Source organism: Schistocerca americana, chromosome 8, assembly GCF_021461395.2.
Source record: "Schistocerca americana isolate TAMUIC-IGC-003095 chromosome 8, iqSchAmer2.1, whole genome shotgun sequence".
Lineage (NCBI taxonomy): Eukaryota > Metazoa > Arthropoda > Insecta > Orthoptera > Acrididae > Schistocerca > Schistocerca americana.
In genome coordinates, this window is record NC_060126.1 from 160,019,552 (window position 1) to 160,032,592 (window position 13,041).

Genomic DNA, 13,041 nt, shown 5'->3' on the forward strand with positions numbered 1-13,041 from the left:
TTTGATATGAACCCGCATCCAGGTTGTAACGCGCCTCGCTGTTTATATTCAATAATCGTGCATCATTATCAGACAGTACATAAGCAAGGGAATTCACATTAAGTATTAACGTTATCAATTAGACCCGTCATCTAAGGGTACCTTCTTCAAATAATAATCAAACCGTCGTCGGTCCTGGATTCGAAACCTGTCACCCCTTAATGTTTGATTAATAATCAGCATTAGTCAGGAAGAATCAATACGCAAAGAAGTGGGGTACAGAAGTACTAAGGGATGACGAAGTACACTTGAAATTCTCTAAGGCTATAGATACAGCAATAAAGAATAGCTCAGTAGACAGTAAAGTTGAAGAGAAATGAACATCTCTTTAAAGGGCAATCACAGAAGTAGGAAAGAGAATCATAGGCACAAAGAAGGTAACTGTAAAAAAACCGTGGGTAACAGAAGATATACTTCAGCTGATCGATGAAAGAAGGAAGTACAAAAACGTTCAAGGGAAACTCAGGAATACAGAAATACAAGTCGCTGAGGAATGAAATAAATAGGAAGTGCAGGGAAGCTAAGACGAAATGGCTGCATGAAAAGTGTGAAGAAATCGAAAAAGAAATGATGGCTGGAAGGATTGACTCAGTCGAAACAACCTTCATGAAATTAAAAGCAAGGCTGATAACATTAAGAGTGCAACGTAAATTCCACTGTTAAATGCAGAAGAGAGAGCGGATAGGTGGAAAGAGTACATTGAAGGCCTCTATGACGGGGAAGATCTGTCTGATGTGGTACAAGAAGAAACAGGAGTCGATTTTGAAGAGATAGGTGATCCAGTGTTAGAATCAGAATTTAAGAGAGCTTCGGAGGACTTAAGATCAAATAAGGCAGAAGGGAGAGATAGCATTCCATCAAAATTTCTGAAATCATTGGGTGGAAGTGGCAACAAAAAGACTCTTCACGTTGGTGTGTACAATGTATGAGTCTGGCGACATAACGTCTGACTTTGGCCGGCCGGTGTGGCCGTGCGGTTCTAGGCGCTTCAGTCTGGAACCGCGTGACTGCTACGGTAGCAGGTTCGAATCCTGCCTCGGGCATGGATGTGTGTGATGTCCTTAGGTTAGTTAGGTTTAAGTAGTTCTAAGTTCTAGGGGACTGATGACCACAGATGTTAAGTCCCATAGTGCTCAGAGCCATTTGAACCATTTGAACCGTCTGACTTTCGGACAAATACCCACACAGTTCCGATGACTCCAAGAGCTGAGAAGTGCGACAATCATCGCACAATCAGCTAGCAGCTCATGCATCCAAGTTGCTGACAAGAATAATATACAGAAGGATGAAAAAGAAAATTGAGGACGTGTTAGATGACGATCAGTTTGGCTTCAGGAAAGGTGAAGGCACCCGAGAGGCAATTCTGACGTTGCTGTTGATAATGGGTGCAAGACTAAAGAAAAACCAAGAAACGTTCATAGGATTTGTCGACCTGGAAAAAGCGTTCGACAATGTAAAATGGTGCAAGATGTTCGAAATGATGAGAAAAATAGGGATGAGCTATAGGGAAAGATGGGTAATATACAGTACATACAAGAGCGAAGAGGGAATAATAAGAGTAGACGACCAAGAACGAAGTGCTCGGATTAAACAGGATATAAGACAGGGATGTGGGCTCTCGGCTCTACTGTTCAGTCTGTATATCGAATAAGCAATGACGAGTGAAAGTGAAGAAGAATTCCATGATCTGGTGAATGGAATGAACAGTCAAATGAGTACAGATTATCGACTGAGAGTATATCGAAGAAAGACGAAAGTAATGAGAAGTAGTAGAAATGAGAACAGCGAGAAACTTAACATCAGTACTGATGGTCACGAAGTAGATGAAGTAAAGGAATTCTACTACCTAGGCAGCAAAATAACCAGTGACGAACGGAGCAAAGAGGACATCAAAAGCAGACTAGCACTGGCAAAAGGGCATTCCTGGCCAGGAGAAGTCTACTAGTACCAAACATAAGGCTTAATTTGAGGAAGAAATTTCCGAGAATGTACGTTTGGAGTACACCATTGTACAGTAGTGAAACTTGGACTGTGGGAAAATCGGAACAGAAGAGAATCGAAGCATCTGAGAGGTGGTGCCACAGACGAATGTTGAAAATTAGGAGCCGGCCGCGGTGGCCGTGCGGTTCTAGGCGCTCCAGTCCGGGGCCGCGCTGCTGCTACGGTCGCAGGTTCGAATCCTGCCTCGGGCATGGGTGTGTGTGATGTCCTTAGGTTAGTTAGGTTTAAGTAGTCCTAAGTTCTAGGGGACTGATGACCACAGCAGTTGAGTCCCATAGTGCGCAGAGCCCCTTGAAAATTAGGTAGACTGATAAGGTAAGGAATGAGGAGGTTCTGTGCATAATGGGACAGGAAAGGATCTGTTAAGCTATCAGGGAATAACTTCAATGGTATTAGAGGGAGCTGTTGAGGGCAAAAACTGTAGAGGAAGACAGAGTGGAATACATCCAGAAAATAGTTGAGGACGTAGGTTGCAACTGCTGCTCTGAGATGAAGAGGATGGCACAGGAGAGGAGTTCGTGGTGGATCACATCAAACGAGTCTGTAGACTGATGACTCAAAACAAAAGAAACAATTACCGTCTTACTATTTTGTTGCACACGACTTGGAAAATTGGCTACAGAAATTAGATTGAAACACCCAAATAATAATTCTAGTTCACATTTACCGTGCGTATCTTTTAACAAACCTACATTGAAATCTCCACAAACTACTAACTCCATATGTCTCCTTGGCTACTGTGTCAGCTGCTTATTTCTCTTTATTCCTTTATGATTAAGTACCCAGCACAGTACCACAACTTTCGCACGTAGTTACAGGAAGAGAAGATAATCTTGAATATGTTGTGCAATTGCTTTTGTTATGTAGATTTGTTGAACGGCTTCTACAGCACTGAGGGTGTCGGTCATTTGGTCTCTTCTCGTGGTGGATCACATCAAACGAGTCTGTAGACTGATGACTCAAAACAAAAGAAACAATTACCGTCTTACTATTTTGTTGCACACGACTTGGAAAATTGGCTACAGAAATTAGATTGAAACACCCAAATAATAATTCTAGTTCACATTTACCGTGCGTATCTTTTAACAAACCTACATTGAAATCTCCACAAACTACTAACTCCATATGTCTCCTTGGCTACTGTGTCAGCTGCTTATTTCTCTTTATTCCTTTATGATTAAGTACCCAGCACAGTACCACAACTTTCGCACGTAGTTACAGGAAGAGAAGATAATCGATCTGGTATGATTTTTTTTTTCTAGTAATTTAATTGAAAGCTTTGTTGGTTTGGTAAAGATAAAATTGGTTCTTTTTGTCGTGACAGAATAAATTACTATTAATCACACCAGATTTGTCGGAGAACAGCAGCAACATGTTTAATTGACCCAGCTTTAAGAAATTCTATTACCTTTTAGCGGAAAATTCGTGCGGTACTCTCCGACGTTAGAAAAGTCGTGGTGTTCCGTTCGGAGCCGGAGGCGGCTGTCTTTTCTCATTCGCGATATCGAAAATTACTAAAAAATGAACAGAAATTTTTTTTTCGGAGGAAGATCGCGCGGAGAAAACAGACGGAAGTTACATGAAAGAAACCTAAGGGACCAACTGATTGGATTTGTACGAACATATAAACGGAACTAAAAGAACTTGGAGTAAATACTATAGCGATGTCGTCACGACAGCCTCCTGTTCCGACAGAACACACGCTGGATCATAAGCTGCATAAATCTTTTAAACAGGAAGGATTATCACAAGTATAATTAATGAAAATAAGGTTGAGAGATTTTCTTTGAAATTAAATAAACTTCAAGGCTTCAAGTATTATAATATGAAACGGAAACTTACATTAACATTGCCACCCATTGTGGCGGTGGAGCGAATTTTTCACGATATACATTCTCGCTTGTTTGTGGCTACATATATTTTTAATCACTTAAACTCTTAACTTTACAATAAAATGATTATATCAGTATGGAGCACAATACTTTTGCATCCGACTCGCAACACATTCACAGGAGAGCTAGACAGCGACGCGGCTCCCTGCAGAAGTAAAAAAACTGGCAATTGTTATTTTGAAACATAAGTGCATCGGTTTTTTTTTTTACTGATCGATAGCAGCATATAACAGTTTATAGCTATCGTGATATTCTGCGCTTTTCAGGAGCGCGGCAAAGATATCTGGTTACAACATTCATTGGTATATGTTAGAAGTTCGCACATACTGACGCAAATCCAGAAAAAAAAACTTTTACATATTAAAAATCGCAGTGATAAAGGCTGTAATGTCACAATGCCTCCCATGTGAGGCATGATGATTCCGGAAGGATCATCAGGACTCACATGTAGTTTCAAGACATTACTGTGTTTTATCATCTGTTTACTTTCGTTCTAACGTAAAATTGGAATGAGTTTGTCATCTAGTTATTTTATGCTTCCAGTACAGTTATGAAAACAAATAAAGTCTTTCAGTGTCTTTTGTGCACTTTGGCACTTCTCTCAGTTCATTGTAAGGTGTCCTTGCACTGTCATCTTAATTGATGTTACTGTGAAACAAAATATGATAAAAAACAATCTTAAGTCTAACACACACAAAGATAAATGAATAATACTCTATATAGAAAACAAAACATGTCAGTGGACAAACATACACAGATACATTGAAATAATTACTTAAACAGTCCTCTAAAATTGTCTGTGACCTGTTTGGTCTCGTAATGTTTTTTTTATCCGTTTCATTAGATTCTTTTAGAATGTCGTTGTTAATCAGGACGTTTCACTTGACACTACACTGTACACTTTTATTTGTTACACGCTCACTTAACCGGAGTCTGCAACGTCTATTCTCGTTCGGTGAGCGGCGTCGTCCGAGAGGTCACGACCCTGGGTAGCGTCTTTTTTGTGTTCGCTCGTGTTGCCTCTCTAGTGTCTCGCATCAAGCGTCATGTCGTTTACATGCAAATAAACAGAAAGAAACCTGTGTTAGGTTCGTGCTATAATGTAGACTTACAGGTAAAGGTTTTATAGGATTCTGGACAGGATTGATAACCTTCCCTTCCAGTTAACGTTTCAGTGCTCAGTAATGCCTTGTCTTTATTTAACTATCTATCGCAAAATATCCGACGTGACTGATTAAATGGAAATTAATTTGAAGCTAAGACTTCTCTTTTTACAGAATAAATAAAGTTCATAATTAAGTTTCACTGTGATAGCTTTAGCAATGTCTCTTGCGTAGTTGTGAGACGGAAAACATTCTAAGGTCAATGACACGCCTCCACAGCGCGCGCGTCGGTTGTGTTTCAAATGTTAATTGTTGAGTCCAATTGCAAGCAGCTCCGCGCTGTTGCCGGTTACTAATCCAGTGTAACGCGCTCGTGTATGCTCGTATGAAGTTTAACGTGTGTCACTCGCGCTCTGCTAAAATGAGAACACGCGGAAAACACACGTCTAGTGTCCTTTCTCCATCGTCGATCGGCGTATCGAAAACTTGGGTAGAAAATACCACCGTCTGTTTCGAGGATTTCACACGACAGTCCCTGCGACCTGCCATGCTGCTTACACACAGCTAAGTGAAGCCAACGTTTTACATATAGTTTGCAAAATGCTTTGCTGTGATCGCTGTCACTACCTGCACTTGCGTGTACACATGTCACTGCACACGTATTTTGTACACTTTATCACTCGCATTTTGTTTAGAACGTCTTAGAGTGTCTGCAAATTCACATCTCCCATCTCACATTGTGATTTCAAAGTTCACAGTTCAAGTTACTCACAGGTAAATACATTACAAGATTAAACAATGTCCATAAATTACATACATAGATACATACATTTCTTAAGTTTGCTTACAGTCACAAATTCTGTTAACCTTTTCAGTCACGCCACGCCGGATTAGCGTATTGAATACCACTACTTGTGCATCTAGGCACGATTATTTCGGTTATTCTCTCTCCCTTTTACAAAGGTAAAAATTTTTTTAAAAACAAATCTTTTAAGCAGCTTGTTATTTCGTTTCTCTTCAAAATTTAGTGTCACTGTTTATGTAGAGCACAGATTGAACAAATTCTGTCTCTACTGGTCGAGCATACTCATGCATTTCTCTCCGGAAGATTCATGCTTCATAAAGTTACTGGCTGCAAGTACTACTCGCGGAATGTATTATAATCTCTCAACATTGCTACTCGCGATACGCGATTAGAACAAAACTTTCGCTAACGGATCTCTCCCACAAATTTCGTTTCCACTTCAACCGTCTAAAGAGCACTCAGATGAGCCTGTCAAATTCTAATCCTCACTTTTTTTTTAATGGGATAGGATGGGGAAGTGGAAGAGGAGATGATCAAATATGAACATAAATACACTATATACATATACAAATTCTAGCACAACTACACTAGGATATTTTTTTGTGACCTTAGATGCATGACATGCGTCACGTGTGCCTTCAAGTGGTTATTCTGTAATCTAATATCAGATCTTAGTTTTATTATTATAATGTGAGTCATATCTGGTGACAGCTTTCTAGTTTATCACGCTTCCTTCTGGGCGCTTGTCGGGCTTGGCTGTGAAATAACTAATTACTTTAGTGCATCTTACATGTTTAAAGAAGAAACGTTTACCATCAGGAATACTTCAGACTTGTCAATACGACGTATATGTTTCCATGTAGTGGCACTCTCGACTACATGACCTAACAGCTGTTGTAAAACAGAGTAAAGGAAATGCTTTGTTGCTTAGCTATTAAATCTTTATGAGGCTTACTGTTCGTAGATGATACTTTCAATCTGAGATTGTATCTCCTGAAAACTGTCAAATACTACGTGATACTCTCTCTCTCTGCTATTTACTGCTTTTGACAGTTCAAACACTTGGCTACACAAATCTGTTTAATTCTAAAGATCGCGCTAACAAAAGGTATAGTTCATGGCGGTGTTACAATAACGCACAGTTTACACGCAATAGGCTGTACTCTGTCCACTTAAAGACTAACATTCCATCTTGAGGGCTGAAAAAGAAATTGCTTAACCTAATATTTCACATACATATATATTCATTGGAGTTGGAAGGTGGCAATCTGCTACTTCCTTCCGTATCTCCTTTCACCAATAACGGCATTCCTCAATGCCAACAGCCAACTTGGACTGCTTACACCTATGACTAACTTAAAACTAACTGAGAATCTGTCCTCTCAAATGGAATGTGCTTTCCTTTTTCGTACGCCATAATAAATCAAATCTTCAATTACCTCCATAGTTTTTTTTCTTCCAAAGTGTGAGTACTCGTATTGGTGTGTTTGAATACCGAGGTGTTTCACAGGTTAAACCTTAGGCTAATGTTCCTTTGCTCGTTACTTTGCCTCGTTATACTTCTTGAGATCCTGGTGGTGATACAATCCTTTAATTCTGCCAGATGCTGGATCCGCTATTAGATAACATCCTGTATGTGGTTTTCTAATTACTACAAATGGTCCGTCGTACAATAGCCTCCATTTCCGATTTCTTTTCAACAACTTCGATGGCTTAAAATGTGTCCGTATAAGCACCTTTTCATTAATATCATATGTAAGAGCCTTAGATACTTTCTTGTCATAAGACTTCTTGCGTAGATTCGCCTGTACAGCTAAGGATACCAATGCTTGCCTAAGTTTTGCATCTAAATCTAATTCTGGTTCTACAATTTTAGGTATGGGATCTAACCATTCATTTCTTTCCCGATGACTCGTCATTAATCCGCAGCATCCCCACGGAGGCGAAAAGGTGCTGTCTTTAGTTTTCCGCTTTCTTGTGATGCGACTGATTTGATTCTTCTGTCACATCACTTGACCATTCTCGCTGGTTTTTTACCCATTGTGTGTGTTGATTTGTATCAAACCCGTGTTGGTACTGCACTTGGTTACCAGGCTGAAAAATTGGTACATTACTCGCCTGCGTAAAATATACCGGTGGATTGTATTGTTTTCTTGGTTTATTGTTATTGTATCTAAAGTCCTGTTGTGGTGGCGTGTACTGTTGTTGTTGCATGAATGGTTGTTGCTGAGGCGTGTATTGCTGTTGTTGCTGATGTTGTGGCTGCCCATAGGGTTGTGGTGGAGGTAGCTGACCTCCGCAATTTTGATTGTTGCAACGTTTACCCTTGTATTTGTTCCCATTCTGGTAGAAGTTACTACCGTTATTGTTTGATTGGTATGGGGCATTCCCGTAATACTGTTGTTGCGTGTTGTATATTGGATTGTACCGTTGGTTGCCGTAATGCTTGTTTTTGTGTTTACCATTACGGTAACCATTGTTTCGGCCTCTATTGCGGTTATTGTACTGTTTGTTTCCGTATTGTGTTTCGTGTGAACCATTTCCATTACTACCGTTTCCATTCGAATACGTGCCTGCGTTGTTGTTCTTACGGTTAGCATTCGCACGCGCGTCTTCGTGTATAAGATCGAGCGAATCAAGGACGGATAAAAATGCGTCCTGATCTTCCTCTGACACGTTCACTAATTTTTCGCGTATGGAAATGGGTAGTTTTGACTTAAGAATCATAATAACATCTTTTGTTGTTATGGGAGTGTCCCAATATTGTATCTTTCTCAAGTACTTTTCAAAGTACCGGCGAAGTCCGCCACTGTTCGAATGGAAAGGTTCGGCGTTATAGACCTCTTTGCGTAGGCGTTGCTGAACACCTGCGCTCCAAAATTTGCTTAAAAAGTTTTTCTCAAACTCGCTAAATGTTTTGCACTTATCAACCATCTCGGTTCCCCATATAGCACTTTCTCCTTGTATGTATCCGGTAATGAATTGTATTCTCTGTTTGTCATTCCAGGCAGCTGGAAAGACTCCTGAAAAGTTCTTTAGGAAAACGACTGGATGAATATTTCGCTTTTCCGGTTGGAATGGTTGAAAAACTCTGTGTTTCAATACACTCTCCTCTTTCATGAGGGTTGTGAGTGTCAATTGTTCAGTGTTGTTGTTGTGTGGATCGTTAAATTCATTTTTCAGTCGCGGAATGTACTGTGGTGTGTTGTGTTGTTGTGTTGTCTGGTATTGATGTTCATCTGGCTCAGAAGGTAGTGAGTGTTTCCCGTCGCTCTGGTTATCATACTGTAGTGTTTGAATTTGCTGTTTCAGGTCGGATATCTCATCTGTTACTTGCTTCCGCCATTCCGGCAAATCCCGGGTAAACACTCGTCTAATTTGGCCTAGTTCAGTACAAACAGTGTCTCCTGAACTGCCGGGTGCAGATAATATGTCTGAGGTTGCGGATTTAACAACATCTTTCAAGTCACGTGTAACCTTCTCCTCAACTAGCTTCTCTTGTACATCAATCCATTCGTTGTAATGTTCGGTAAGTGCTTTAGTGTGCGAAGCAACACTACTGTTAACTCTTTCGTCAATAGTTCGGTCCGAAATGTCATTCGCCATTGCACTTACTTTTGATTCTACAGTGGCTACCGCTGTCGCTAACTCGTCTACCTGTCGTGCAACTGTTTTATACGCAAGTTTTACCGAATCGGTTTCTTTGCGACACGCTTCGATTTGAGTTGTGAGATTCTGACCAATGTTATCAATTTTGTTATTCAGAGCGCTTATCTGGCTTGTCAAAGTGGTTACTTGCTCCGTGACGTCACCCTTAACCGAATCTATCTGTGCCGTGACGTCACCCTTAACCGAATCTATCTGTGCCGTGACGTCACCCTTAACCGAATCTATCTGTGCCGTGACGTCACCCTTAACCGAATCTATCTGTGCCGTGACGTCACCCTTAACCGAATCTATCTGTGCCATGACGTCACCCTTAACCGAATCTATCTGTGCTGTGAGAGAGCCTACTTGCGTAGTGAGGGTACCTACTTTCGCATCAATGATGGTATTTACGTCATTCATAACTGAGTCAATCTGTGTTGTCATATCCGTTTTCAGCTCTGATAAAAACTTGTCTCTGTCTTTCTCACGTTGTTCCCTCTCCTGTCTGTCTAGTATCAATTCCTGTAACATTTTGACAATGTCAATTGATACCGTTATCGGGGAGGTGGGTGTTTCCTGCTGAGTGTCGTCCACGTTAGCTACCTCTTGTCTGTCGTCTGTCCTGGCCGTCGTTCCGCGTGAGCGGAGTCGGTAATGTTTGTTAACAGTGCCGTCGCTTTCGTCTGCAGAGTTCGCGCTCGATTGTCCGTCCGCCATAATGAAATTCAAGTATTGCCAACTTAAAATGGGTACTGCCAACTGAAATTCTGATTGTCAATTATTCTTGCCGCGCAAGTTAAAGTCGCGGCGCGTTCGTCAAATGTCTAATGTTACGTGGGTAATAACTGACACACGTCTGTAGCAAAAAGACAAGATGGAGTCAACGCCGTTGAAACAATTGATTGCCAACGCTGTTACACAGAAAAGACTGAAATGGCATCCATCTTGAACTTACACGAGAATACTAACTACAGTATAAAACAAATAGGCCAAGCAAAAGGTTACAGAAAATGTTCAAATATTTACGTAGGAAAAAAAAATGGTTTTTTACGTTAAGCTACAGAAAGGATAGAGAGGTCGAATTTGAAGGTCAATGAGCTACTCTTTAGACAGAACTATGGCGAACGAAAATTTGGTACTCACTCGGCGTTGTCTTCAAAACTGCAAATCTGCGTCTTATTAAATTCCAAGATATTTGTGTACATACCGCGTCCTTCAAGATTGCGTACATTTATTGCTCATCCGTAATTTTATGCAGCATTGGGTTCCAAAGAGCGATACATGAAATAAGACAATCATATATTAGTACCGTGACACTTTCAATATTTTAGTCAAGTCCCTGTTCGGGCGCCAGATCTGGTATGATTTTTTTTTTCTAGTAATTTAATTGAAAGCTTTGTTGGTTTGGTAAAGATAAAATTGGTTCTTTTTGTCGTGACAGAATAAATTACTATTAATCACACCAGATTTGTCGGAGAACAGCAGCAACATGTTTAATTGACCCAGCTTTAAGAAATTCTATTACCTTTTAGCGGAAAATTCGTGCGGTACTCTCCGACGTTAGAAAAGTCGTGGTGTTCCGTTCGGAGCCGGAGGCGGCTGTCTTTTCTCATTCGCGATATCGAAAATTACTAAAAAATGAACAGAAATTTTTTTTTCGGAGGAAGATCGCGCGGAGAAAACAGACGGAAGTTACATGAAAGAAACCTAAGGGACCAACTGATTGGATTTGTACGAACATATAAACGGAACTAAAAGAACTTGGAGTAAATACTATAGCGATGTCGTCACGACAGCCTCCTGTTCCGACAGAACACACGCTGGATCATAAGCTGCATAAATCTTTTAAACAGGAAGGATTATCACAAGTATAATTAATGAAAATAAGGTTGAGAGATTTTCTTTGAAATTAAATAAACTTCAAGGCTTCAAGTATTATAATATGAAACGGAAACTTACATTAACATTGCCACCCATTGTGGCGGTGGAGCGAATTTTTCACGATATACATTCTCGCTTGTTTGTGGCTACATATATTTTTAATCACTTAAACTCTTAACTTTACAATAAAATGATTATATCAGTATGGAGCACAATACTTTTGCATCCGACTCGCAACACATTCACAGGAGAGCTAGACAGCGACGCGGCTCCCTGCAGAAGTAAAAAAACTGGCAATTGTTATTTTGAAACATAAGTGCATCGGTTTTTTTTTTTTACTGATCGATAGCAGCATATAACAGTTTATAGCTATCGTGATATTCTGCGCTTTTCAGGAGCGCGGCAAAGATATCTGGTTACAACATTCATTGGTATATGTTAGAAGTTCGCACATACTGACGCAAATCCAGAAAAAAAAACTTTTACATATTAAAAATCGCAGTGATAAAGGCTGTAATGTCACAACATCCAGAAAATAGTTGAGGACGTAGGTTGCAACTGCTGCTCTGAGATGAAGAGGATGGCACAGGAGAGGAGTTCGTGGTGGATCACATCAAACGAGTCTGTAGACTGATGACTCAAAACAAAAGAAACAATTACCGTCTTACTATTTTGTTGCACACGACTTGGAAAATTGGCTACAGAAATTAGATTGAAACACCCAAATAATAATTCTAGTTCACATTTACCGTGCGTATCTTTTAACAAACCTACATTGAAATCTCCACAAACTACTAACTCCATATGTCTCCTTGGCTACTGTGTCAGCTGCTTATTTCTCTTTATTCCTTTATGATTAAGTACCCAGCACAGTACCACAACTTTCGCACGTAGTTACAGGAAGAGAAGATAATCTTGAATATGTTGTGCAATTGCTTTTGTTATGTAGATTTGTTGAACGGCTTCTACAGCACTGAGGGTGTCGGTCATTTGGTCTCTTCTCATCTGATTCATTGCTTTCAGAAATCATGTACAGCTTACCATGGCAGACAGGGAACGTGCAGGGGATAGGCAAAATAATGTGAACAGCTGTACTTACTTGGAAATGGTTTATTAATAAGGGGTTGGACATCCATTTGCCCGTAATACAGCTGCGATTCTTCTTGGAGTACTTGGAGTACTATAATGATTGTATTGTTTCTAGTGGATATTATGCCAGTCTTCGATCAGAACCTCTTCTAACTCCTACGGTGACAAGGGAGGCGGAAATCTGCTCCGGAATCTGCTCGCCAATGCCGCCCACAAGGGTTCGATAATGTTCAAGTACGGTGACTGCAGGGAAGACGCTGCAATTCAGTTGCACGCTCCTCATACGACGATTGTACTGTCCTGGCTGTGTGAATGGGTGCATTATCGTCCTGAAATATGGAATCATTGTTGGGGAATAACATTTGAATCATGGGCTGCACCAGAGCAACTAAAATGTTCACATAATTGAATACCATGATACGGCTGCCCACACCATCGTACAAGTCGACGTTTAACCTTTGCAATCAAGCAATCAGGAGTGCTGGCTTCTTTTGGCGTTCTCCAGACGTAGACCCGGTTCAGTGTTGGAATTAACGGAAACGTTGACTCGTCGGACCATATGACGTGTTTCCACTGACCAGCC